At 55.7% G+C, this 12,336-nt stretch overlaps 1 protein-coding gene across 9 annotated transcripts in view; it reads left to right on the top strand.

Moving 5' to 3' along the window:
• The window catches only part of TANGO2 (transport and golgi organization 2 homolog), a 48,095-nt gene that overhangs the window by 5,245 nt on the left and 30,514 nt on the right, over positions 1 to 12,336 (top strand). The gene's annotated exons all lie outside the window — the stretch shown is intronic.

Below are 12,336 nucleotides of genomic sequence, written 5' to 3'. Positions count from 1 at the left end.
GATGGTGTTCCCAAGGTCATTCAGAGCCAGGGCCCGCTCCCAGTGCCTCTACTACTCCTGGGCCACTCTCTTAGGAGCGTTCCTGCGTCTGTGTCCTGTTGGGTGGGCTGGGGGCAGCTGGAGAGGGTGACCATGTTGTTAGATGGACACAGCAGAGCCTCTGTTCCCACAGGATCCTAGTGCTCTGGTGGTCCAGGGTGGGGTGCCCTGGTGCCCCCACCCCCTTGGACCCCTACACAGCTTTGTGTTACTTGCATGTCCTCAGACTGCAGGCCCCTCAGACCAAGCCCCTGACTGGTGTGATGTGTGGTGGCCATAGCCCTTCCCTGAGCTAAGGTGACCAGCTGTCAGCTCTTCCTGGGCTGCCCAGCCCCTTGTGCTTCCTTGGTCTTCACTTGTGGGCTGTCATTCTGATTACGTTTTGCAGTGTGTGTAATCACATGCAGTGTCCTGGGAACTTGATCCTGTGCCCGGCTTCTGCGCCAGATGGCGAACTTGGAGGGCACCCAAGGGTGCTGCTTCTGAAAACACCCACGGAGATATGAGGGGCTTCTCAGGGACCCCAGAAGGGGTCTGGAGAGAAATGGCCCGGGATAGGAAGGCTGGGAAGACTTCTCGAAGTAGGGCCATGCTTGTCGTTGACACTCCAGATGCATGAGAAGCAGGGCCCATCCTTTGGTGACGTGTCAGTCAGCACATGGCAGCAGCATGGCAGAGCCTGGCCTTTGTTGGCCCCTACCATAGGGCTTGGGCTGTCTTGAAAACAAGCCTATCCCTACCATGAGGATGGGCTCCGTGAAAACAAGGTCACCCCAGAAGCATTGAGCTGCCTTTTGAGGTTATCAGAGCTTTTTCCCCTTTTTCTCTCAACTTCCCTTTTACACTGCAAAAATAGTTTATGCATGCTTAAAAATAAAAAAGGCCGGCCTCCTTCTCTCAGCGGCTGCTCCCCTGGTGCACTTGCTGACATTTGGGGGTGCATCCATCGAGATCTTCAGTGCCATGCTAACTTGAAACTTGTGTTTGCCTTCATCCTCTTTGCGGGCATGGTAGGAGTGCCCCTTTCTTTTTGTTTTTACTAACCACTCAGGCCGCAGGGGCCGCTGCGAGGCTGGCCTGTCCCTGGCTTGTGAGGAAGCTGAGTGTTCCTCCCAGGAGGGCCTGAGGATGGGGCCGCCCTGTGTCCAGAGCTTGCTGTCTGCTCACGATGCCTCTTGTTTGTGCTATTCCTTGGAACTGGGAAGAGACGGTGATCCTCTGATGTGAGGCTGAAGTAATGCCCCAGAAGCATTGTGAAGATCTGAGGAGAGAATACCACTGTAGAAAATGTGTCATGATAGGCCAGGCACGGTGGCTCACGCCTGTAATCCCAGCACTTTGGGAGGCCGAGGTGGGTGGATCACGAGGCCAGAAGATCGAGACCATCCTGGCTAACACGGTGAAACCCCGTCTCTACTAAAAATACAAAAAAAATTAGCCGGACGTGGTGGTGGCAGGCACCTGTAGTCCCAGCTACTCGGGAGGCTGAGGCGGGAGAATGGCGTGAACCCGGGAGGCAGAGCTTGCAGTGAGCCGGGATCGTGCCACTGCACTCCAGCCTGGGCAAGAGAGCGAGACTCCATCTCAAAAAAAAAAAGAATATGTGTCATAATAAAATGCCATTTAGGCCCGGCACAGTGGCTCACACCTATAATCCCAGCACTTTGGGAGGCCGAGGCAGGTGGATCACCTGAGGTCAGGATTTCGAGACCAGCCTGGCCAACATAGTGAAACCCCATCTCTACTAAAAAAAAAATACAAAAATTTGCTGGGCGTGGTGGCAGGCGCCTGTAATCCCAACTACTCGAGAGGCTGAGGCAGGAGAATTGCTTGAACCCAGGAGGCGCACGTTACAGTGAGAGAGGTCACCCTCTCCAGCTGCCTCCAGCCCACCCAACAGGACCATTGCACTCCAGCCTGGGTGACAAGAGCAAAACTCCATCTAAAAATAAAAATAAAAATAAAAAATGCCATTTATTAGCCAGAGAGTGTAGACTGGTGAGCTCTTGCTGCGGAGATAAGAGGGAGCAGGGCATTGCAGTGGTCTGGAGACTCAGAGGGTTTCCCGACGTTAGGTCTTTCTTTGCCCAGGCCCCGTGAACAGCGACACTGTGTTCCCATGTGTGTTTACCTCTTCTGCTGGCAGCCACCGGGAGCCCGCGTCACATGTCTGTGTCTGCCTTGTCCTTTGAAAAGAGCAACTCATGCTTTCAAGCTCCGCCCCTGGGGGCTGCCACCGCTGATGGGGTGGGGATTACAAGGGGTGGGGATTGGGCGCCCGGCTGCTCAGCCCTGCAGCACCAGCCCTTGTGGCCACTGAGGCCATTAAATGGGGGCAGCAAACTATAGGGCTCAGTCGCCCAATAGGAGCCCGACTTTACAGCTACCCTCCCAAGTGTCTAGGTCCCCTTGGCCCTGTGGTACTAATAGCTTGCCATTCCTCTGTCACCACTGCTTTCTGCTTAGCACACCTCCCCTCTGCCCATGTGCTATGCTTGCCTTTTTGGTTGCCAAAGGGAAGTGGTTCCACCAAAAGCCTGTGTCCCATCCCTTCTGGCCCCCAGGGTCACCGGGTATGGTGTTGCTGTGACAGCCCAGCTGCACCCCGTCCTATGCAGAGCTGTCTTGCACCGGGGCTGATTGGGTCTTCTCTTGCTTTCTGTGAACAAGTGACTCATGGGTTCTTGCCCTTCCTTCCCTCTCTTCCCTGCCCATGGAAATGTCCCAGCTCCGGCAGGGAAGGAGGGCAGGATCTGTACACTTTCTTTTTTTTCACTTTTTGAGACGGAGTCTTGCTTTGTCACCTCAAAAGGCTGAGGCAGGAGAATCGCTTGAATCCCGGAGGCAGAGGTTGCAGTGAGCTGAGATCGTGCCACTGCAACCTCCGCCTCTCGGGTTCAAGCGATTCTCCTGCCTCAGCCTCCTGAGTAGCTGGGATTACAGGCATGCATCACCACGCCCTGCTAATTTTTGTATTTTTAGTAGAGACAGGGTTTCGCCATTTTAGCCAGGCTGGTGTTGAACTCCTGACCTCAGGTGATCCACCTGCCTTGGCCTCCCAAAGTGTTGGGATTACAGGCGTGAGCCACTGTGCCTGGCCAGTGCACTTTCTTTTGAGGGTAGACATTACTGTTCCCCGCCGGGAAGCATGCCCACTGGGTGTGGACGCTTTCAGTGTCTGGCATGACAGATTGTACAAAGTGAACCCAGCCACACAGCTACCATCCATATCACACCACCACCAGCACCCAGACATCTCCCTCGTGTCCCCCAGTGACTGCCTAGATCAGGTGGCCCTGCCCTGCCTTCTGTCCCCATGGGCAGATGTTGCTTATCTCTGGCCTCTGCATGAAAGACCAAGCAGAGTGCTATCTTCTGGCTGGGACCTCCCTGCTGCCTCAGGAACAGGAGCTTGTTCCTATTCATCACCTTGGAAGGGCACAGGCTGGCTTCCTTTCCAGGTTATGGACTTTCTTACTGTGTCACTTTGTGGACTTGGGCACCTGCAGAGTGCCTGGCATGGTGAGCAGGGGTTGGGGCATGGCGTGATCTAGGCAGGTTTGGAAGGTTCTTTGAATAGCCAAGGGGGACAGTCTGGAGGGTGCCCTCTAGACACCTGAGAATGCATTGAAGCTAGGGTGACTACTGTAGCATCAGAGGCCTGGTGACACATTTAAGGCCTCAAGGGGCCCGTGTGACTAGGAGTCCAGGGTGTGGCTGAGGTGGGCCAGACTGGATGGCCAGCGGCCACCTGAGGACAATTGGCTGTGCGTCTCGGAAGCATGGGTGGTCCCCACCTCACAGCAGTCACACAGGCAGACAGTGGGCAGATCCAAGAGCTTCACCAAGGCTGGGCGTGGTGGCTCTTGCCTATAATCCCAGAATTTTGGGAGGCTGAGGGGGGGGAATCATGAGGTCAGGAGTTCAAGACCAGCCTGACCAACATGGTGAAAACCTGTCTTTACTAAAAATACAAAAATTAGCCAGGCATGGTGGCACGCGCCTGTAATCCCAGTTACTCGGGAGGCTGAGGCAGGAGAATTGCTTGAACCCAGCAGGCGGAGGTTGTAGTGAGCTGAGATCACGCCGTTGCACTCCAGCCTGGGCGACATAGCGAGACTTCGTCTCAAAAAAAAAAAGAGCTTCACCACTGTGCAACCATACAAGATAGATAAGAAAAAGGAGTTCTCATTTTGGGCCAGGGAGGGCCTTTAGCAGGACGGGACATGACTGCTGTACAGTAATGATGGGAAAATCCCATGTAATATAAGGCTATTTCTACTAGGCAGCATCACAGGCAGAGCTGAAAGGCAGGGGATGGCTAGGGAGAAAACGGTTGCAGGCCTGGGACAGGCGCATGGTTGCCCACATCACACCAGCTGCACTACGGGTCAGTGAGACAAAGGCCTAGCAGTCAGTACCCATGTTGGTGAATTGTAGGCAAGAAAATACAGGAGGTCACAAGTTGCCCAGCCAGTGGGGGATGCCCATAAAACCCTGGCGGGAACATTTCCTACACTGCATACACCCTGGAGGTGGGTGAGTGGCAACAGGTTCTGGTGCTAGACGTTAGCGGGGACTTGGCCAAGTCTGTTTATCGGAAAGCGTCACCCGTGGATGGAGCAATTCCACCTCTTGGGTCTATCCTAGGAATGTCCTCAGCTGCTCTCCCACTGCTGTAAAGAAATACCTGGGACTGGGTCATTTATTAAAAAAAGAGGTTTAATTGGCTCTCGGTTCTGCAAGGTGTACAGGAAGCATGATGCTGGCATTTGCTCAGCTTCTGGGGAGGCCTCAGGAAACTTACAATCATGGCAGAAGGCAAAGCGGGAGCCGGCACTTCACACGGCTGGAGCAGGAGGAAGAGAGAGATGGGGGAGGTGCCACACACTTAAAACCAGATCTCGTGAGAACTGTATCACTGTACAGTACCGGGGGGGATGGTGCTAAACTTTCATGAGAATTCTGCCCCCATGATCCAATCGCCTCCCACCAGGTCCCACCTCCAACACTGGGAATTAAATTCGACGTGAGATTTGGTGGTGGACACAGCCAAATCACCCCATGTGCAGAGCATGTGCTAGGGATGGTCACTTGATGGGACTAAGACACCAGCCAGAGCTGAGAGGCAGAGCAGCGGGAAAGCTGGGCAGTGGTGAACCAGTGGGGACATGGTTCTGGTGGAGACAGACCTCATGGCCAATCAGGGAGAACAGAGCAATGGGACCCTAGTGTGTTAACCCCACAGCATACATGCATCTGCTCACATGTGTGTGCAGGCAGGTTAAGAACACTCTGGCGCCACAGGCAGCCCTTGGCTGAGGCTTTTTTTCCTTTTTTTTTTTTTTGAGACTCAGAGTCTTGCCTTGTCACCCAGGCTGGAGTGCAGTGGTGCTATCATAGCTCACTGCAGCCTCAAACTCCCGGGCTCAGCCTCCTGAGCAGCTGGGACTACAGATGCATGTCACCATGCTTGGCTAATTTTATTTTATTATTATTTATTTTATTTTACTTTACTTTTTTGAAACGGAGTCTCACGCTGTCACCCAGGCTGGAGTGAAGTGGCACAATCTCGGTTCACGGCACCCTCCGGCTCCTGGGTTCAAGTGATCCTCCTGCCTCAGCCTCCTGAGTAGCTGGGATTACAGGCCTGCACTACCATGCCTGGCTAATTTTTGTATTTTTAGTAGAGACCGGGTTTCACCATGTTGGCCAGGCTGGTCTTGGATTCCTGACCTCAAATGATCTGCCCGCCTCAGCCTCCCAAAGTGCAGGGATTACAGCCATGAGCCACTGCACCCAACCTTATTTTATTATATTATTAGTATTATATTGAGACAGACTCTCCCTCTGTTGCTCTATTGTGGGAGTGCAGTGACATGATCATAATTCACTGCAGCCTTGATCTTCCAGGCTCAAGCCATCCTCCTACCTCAGCCTCCCAAGTAGTTGGGACCACAGGCATATACCACTGCGCCTGGCTAATTGTTTTTATTTGCTTTTTGTAGACAGGGACTTGCTGTGTTTCACAGGCTGGCCTTAAACTCCTGGCCTCAAACAATCCTCCTGCCTCAGCCTCCCAAAGTGCTGGGATGACAGACATGAGCCCTGCCGGGATGGGGCTTTGGCCCGTTAAATGTCATTGGAAATGTTTCCCCCCAGAATGTGCTCCTGGGTGGCCTGAGCGATGGGATTAACAACTATGGGTCCCACCAGCCTCCAGAGCTGCCAGTCGTGGCAGCAGGAGACTCAGCCTTGGGCTGGGGCACAGACAGGCTGAATAGAGGGTGAATGAGCAGGCAGCATATGAGAGGGACCAGCGTTTCTTGGTATTATACAAAAGCTAGTGGAGGTGGTGCTGGTTGGTGTGGGATGGGCGACTGGCATGGTCCGGTGCCTGATGCCTGTTGGCCTCTTTGGAAGGGGAGGCTGGCAGTAGTGGGTTCTGGGACATGCAGGAGGGTGGCCTGGATTTGCCCTGCAGCACTGAGGTCTGCCTGTTCCCCACTGGGTCCTCCATTTGAGGCCCTGTCAGCATGGCCCTTGTCCCCCTTGCTTCTTTTCCCCATGGGCCTCTGCAAGGTCACTGCCCACCCTCCACCCCACCTACCTGCCTGTGTGGTGAGCACTGAGAGCCAGGGAAGCAGATCCTCACTGCCGGGCAGCAGGCCATGTGCGCATCCATCAGGGTGCCAGACCTTGTCCCCACGCAGCCCTGGCTGGGGTCACTGCCGCTGCTGCTGTCTGCCTGTGGCTCTGGCCCATCTTTGCCCAAGCATTCTGTCTGAGTGGTTTTCTTGTCATGCCTTTTTTAGACACCGCATGGAGTGAGGTTTGGGGCTTGCCTCAACTGGAGTCTCATTCTTCTTAGAGAGGGAGTTTAGCCCATTTCCATTTGGCCTTAGGACAGAAGGCCCTGTTGGTTCCTCTGAGAAGCCAGGGGAGGAGCCCTAGGCTGGAGAGGGGATTCCAGAGTGGGGTGGCTCTCAGAAGCAGAAGGTGGGCAGAGAGGACGGTGCACGCTGGGAGAGTTCTCGAAAGCATCAGCAGATGGGCCCAGAGTGCCTGGAAAGCTTCCGTCCTTCACAGACAGCGGCATGCACTAAGAATAACCCATGCCAAGTCCAGGCTTTCTTCCTGTTTTGCAGAATTACCAGGTTGTTAGGCCAGGGGAACGTATGCTGGGATTCTGGGAAGAATTCCACCCACACTGGTATTCTTAGAGGACGAGAAGCCCTTGGCTGCAGTGTGAAGAGGGCTCTCTCTTTCCATTCTTATCTCATAGAGCCTCTGGCCAGGCTCAGGGGTGCTGAGGGACTCCAGGAGTGTTGGGGGGATTTCCTCCCTGGAAGAGGCCTATGCTCTGTCCCTGCTGAGACTGGTGGCATTTGCAGTCACATGGTGAGCTCACAGTGACTGTCCCCCTCTTACCTCCCTGGCAGGGTTGGCAAAGGCCACACCAAAGTCCCAAGTGATTTGTTCCCAGGCCTCCCTGCACAGAGGCTGCGCATGTACCCCGGGCATTCACTCTAGCTGTCTGGGCTGCAGGGAGGCAGGGTGCCTGGCCCGACTGGAGATGGCACTCTACTGGGGGTCGTAATTGTTGACCATCACAAAGGCAACCTCTTTCATCACATCTGTGTGAGAGGAGCTGGACTTTCTCAGATATGGATGAGCCTCACGACGCACATCCTTTCGTCCCTTGTGTGTCTACCAAGTCCCTATATGCTCCGGGAGGCAGTGGTACAGGCTGAGGTGGGAGGATGGCTTGAGCCCAGGAGTTCGAGGCTGCGGTGAGCTATGATCACACGACTGCACCTGGGCGACAGAGTGGAGGTGATGTGTTTCCTCAAGTAGCCGTGAGAACAACGCTTCTTTTCTTGTCCTGGCTCAGGAACCTCACCACCATGCCACGTTGCCCTGCTGCGCTGTGCTGGTGTCTTAGGTCGGTGGCAGCACATTTGCCCACCTCACAGGCCGTGCTTTCAGTCTTGGAGTATGGCTCCTCTCGACTGCTGCCCACACGGCCTCCTGTCGTCAGCCTGGACTACATATCTGGGCTGGGGCCTGGTGGGGCCTGGCCATGTGCCTGTGTCATGCCAGTTGCTTTCAAGATGATGTTTCTAGTAGGACCACATGTGAGCACAGTGACCACCATGGCCAGGAGGAAGCTGGCTGCCCATCACCAGCTTGCCCAGGGACCTCTTGCACCCTGGCGGGGATCAGCAGATCCTGCTATGGGATAGCAGAAGGCAGCATGCTGACTTCCAGGAGTGTCCACAGCGTGGCTGGGCAGAGCAGAGCTACAAATGAACAGATCCAGTGCCGAGGCCATCCTGGCTCTTTTGGGGGCTGCCATGCCGTGGGCGCAGGGTCCAGCAGGCCCACTTGATCCCAGCATCCCACGTGTGCCTGCTCGGGGTGGCCAGCTCACTGCTTCTTCACCTGTAGCCCAACCAGCAGGTGCCCCACCATGAGCCCCTCCAGGCTCACCTTGCCCATCCCCTCCATGTGACCTGGGACTCTTGGTGGGATGAGATCACAGCTGCACAGCACACAGCACAGGGAGGAGCTCATCAGCATCTTCCCACCTGTGGTGCCCTGGCCCAGCCTCCTTCCGGTTGGGGTTGGACCCACCCTGTCAGCCGGGTTTTGCGGCGCCTGCCCCACCCGCCCTGTAACCTACTTGCCCTACTGCTATCCCGGTGGCCGTGAGGCCAGGTGATGGGATGGGGGGGTGTAAGCATTTTCCGCCTGGAGAGGATGGGCATGTGGCCACCATCTGACTGCTTCTGCAAGCCTGGTGGTTGTGTGCAGGCTGCCCGGGTGGTCGTAGCCCCTTGGGGCAGGCGGGGTCCTGTGCAGGATGCAGAGACTGGGCGTGGCTTCCTGCAGATGGTCAGATGCCTCTGGGCTGTGGCCTCTGAGACCCAGGGCAAGGCTGCTGGCTGGACCCCAGACCCTCCTGCCTGCCACTTCCTCCAGCTGCTCTTTGTGGTCTGGCTCTGGCCACCTGGGCCTCAGGGCCAACCCTGCGTGGCTTTGACCACTCTGGCCTTCTTGGACTGCCAAGGACATGCTAAGAGTTCGTTGGGCTTGGCCCAAATGCTGAGCCCAGGGCAGGGGTGGGGACAGGCAGGGTGGGGCCTCACCTGGAAAGCCAGACACGATTCTCCCTGGGATACCAACCCTCCTGTAGAGTTGACCAACTCGGGCACCCTTAAGGGCGAGCTCTGTGTGGCACAAGAGATGCCCTGAGGAGCCCAGCCTCACCTGGTGTGATGGGACCTGTGGAAGTTGTGGGAAGTGGTCCTGGCCGCCCGTGTGCCCACCTGCCCTGCGCCCAGATCAAGATGTGGTGACCAAAAGGACAAGGACTATATCAATGGCTCCCTCCCAGAGCCTGGCAAGTCAGCAGGCATGAGAGGGTGTTGGAATGCTGTGGTGGGCCTGCGTGGGGGCCTTGTAGGACCTAGGGAACCTGCAGGGCTTGGCTTAGGGAGCACACAGGGGCCCAGGCAAAGGCAAGGTCACAGGTCGGGATAGGTGAAGCTGGCAGGGGGAGGGGGAGACCTGCTGGCTAGAGCTGGGTTGGGGGCCAGTGGGCAGTGTGCCTGGCTCGAGCAGGGGGCGAGGGATTGGAGAGAAAGGCAGTTCCTGATGGTCCCCTCCCCAGGGGCTGGCTTTCCTCTGGTCCTTCCCTCCCAATGACCGCGTCTTCATCGAGGCCACAGCCCTTGGCTCTGCGCCCACACCTCCAGTGCCAGGCTATCCGGAGATCTGTTGATGGCCTTCCCTTGGACCATGGAGCCCTCCCTGCCACTGGTGCCTGGAGGGCTGGTCTGCTGCCCCTGCACCCTGGCCAGCTAGGATGGTGGGGTCCTGCAGCTGAACTGGGGGTGCCTTTCTGTCTGTCTGTCCTATGTGTATCAGTGGCCAGAACTGCCCTCATCCATGGCCTTGCCAGCAGCTGGGCGTGCAGCCAGGGAGGGCTGAGGTTGGCTGAAGTTGAGACCAATGGCCTTCTCTAACACCCCAGAGGAGCATGTCCCTGGTGAGCAGGCCTTGGGCAGCCCTGGGCTCCAGGCCAGTGGGATTCCAGTAGAGACCAGCTGGCAGGGCTTCTCCAGTGACTGCAGCCAAGGGTTCTCATGTGCAGGAAAGACCAGCTCCTCCAGAGTGAAGGGACTTGTGTCTTCTGGCCACATGGTGAGTGCTGGGCCCACCCCATCTGTGGCACCTAGCAGGTGGACACCTGGGTGCACCTCCAAAGCCCAGTGTGCTCCCCATCTTCCTGCACTGCATTCAGGATGGTTCTGCATCATCAGCTGCACCTGATCTGCTCTTAAACCCACAGCTGAGCTTTAATGTGCAGTCACTGAAGCTTTCATTTCTAAAATAGCTTCCTAAGAGTTCTTTTGGCTAGGCATGGTGGCTCATGCCTGTAATCCTAACACTTTGGGAGGCCGAGGTGGGTGGATCACCTGAGGTCAGGAGTTGGAGACCAGCCTGACCAACATGGAGAAACCTCATCTCTACTAAAAATACAAAATTAGCTGGGCATGGTGGTGCATGCCTGTAATCCCAGCTACTCGGGAGGCTGAGGCAGGAGAATCGCTTGAACTCGGGGGGGCGGAGGTTGCGGTGAGCCGAGATTATGCCAGCCAGCCTGGGCAACAAGAGCAAAAACAAACAAACAAACAAACAAACAAAAAAACCGAGTTCCTTTTGCTGCTTTGTAAACCCGGTTTGCTCTTCATCACTTCCTTTCCCCTGCAGATGTTTCTGAGCTGTCTGTTTTCTTTCTGCCATCAGAGCATGGTTGGTTGATGATGCATGTACGGTTATCTTTCTGCTGGTTCTTGCTCATGGTGCTTCTTTCATTATGTGGTTCTTTCTGACTATGTACTGCTTCTGGTCTTTGAAAAATGATTTTGAGACTTCTTTGAAGTATAGGATGAAGATATCTTTCTGCAGAGAAAACTTCAGGCACAGGGACACTACAAGTGCTGGAACCCCTTAAAACTGTGCTTGGCTTGCGGGTCCTTGTACCCCCAGTGTGGACCTGGACGACTGGCTGTGCCACAGCTTCTCAGGAACTTCCCCTCACTTTTGTGCAATGTCCCCATGACCCCTGGGGGTGGCTGCGGCTGTAGTTCATTTCTCCCTGAGCATTGCTCTTTGGAGTCCCAGCCTAAATTAGGGGAGAGTCTTCTGTTAGGTTCTCCATCCTGTGGAGGTGACTGGACCTTGTCTTCTGTCTCCTTCGCCCCCGAGGCCACCAGAGCATGAGCCTCAGTGTGTTCAGTGGGCAAACGCTCTCAGGCAGGATTGGCCACTGTGTTCTGCTGTCCTCTGTGGGCCACGCTCTCCGAAGTGTTGGCCAAATGCTGCATGAGCTCATCAGCTCCTGGCAATTTTTAAGATGTTTTCATATTTTATCGAGCATCTTGAGTTGTTTTTACTAAAAGGATTGGCCCTAGTAGCCTGCCCACCCTCGGATGATGGCCCCCTGTGGGCACTTCCAGGGCACCCGGCAAGGGGACCCAACTCACTTCCAGCCCCCCAGTCTGCTTCCCACAGGGCCCCCTTGCAACGGCACACCCTTTAGCTTCCCATCCTATGCAGAGTGGTGGCCAGCAGACCATCTCAAATGGCTGCCCATCCCCGCCACCCAGTGCGTCTGCACGTGGCGCTTATTGCTATCCCAACACTTCAACTGCACAGCCACCAGCTCCTCACTGGAGCAGATGGTCCCCAACGGCCATCCCTGATGCCCGTGCTTGTGGAGGCACGTACACTGAGCCCTCTTCACCTCCCTCCCCACTCATTAGACTTTTCTTGGAGGAATCTTTTTGGGTCTCTTCAGTATTTGAGTAGCTTCTTGGCTGTCCCATGTCCCAGCTGTGAGCATTGGCTCTGCCCTGGAGCCATGTATTAAATCATTGCACATGTGCACATTTCAGGGAACTTGGGTGTCACCCTTGGGTGGCCTCGGAATCTAATCTCCGTTCTGCACTCGTTTGCATTGTGGAAAACTGCCTGCTCTGGGCCCCAGAGGTCCCCGGGTGAGGACAAGGTATATGCTAAGTGTGCAGTCACCCAGCGTGTCCCCGGCACGTGTCCATGCTAGCTGCTGTGGGTGCTTGGGGCCCTCAGGTCCTGTGGGATGGCGAGTGTGTGTGCTGAGCGGGGCCTGTAGGGCCTGCATCCCAGGTGAGTGGGCCATGCTGTCGGAGGCAGAGGCAGGGCTGCCTCCACTGGTGGCGTGTGGGGTGGGGTTGGTGCTGTTGCAGG

Source organism: Pongo pygmaeus, chromosome 23, assembly GCF_028885625.2.
Source record: "Pongo pygmaeus isolate AG05252 chromosome 23, NHGRI_mPonPyg2-v2.0_pri, whole genome shotgun sequence".
In the NCBI taxonomy this organism is placed as follows: domain Eukaryota; kingdom Metazoa; phylum Chordata; class Mammalia; order Primates; family Hominidae; genus Pongo; species Pongo pygmaeus.
The sequence above is the reverse complement of the archived record's forward strand: the minus strand, read 5'-3'. Positions and strand labels throughout refer to the sequence as shown.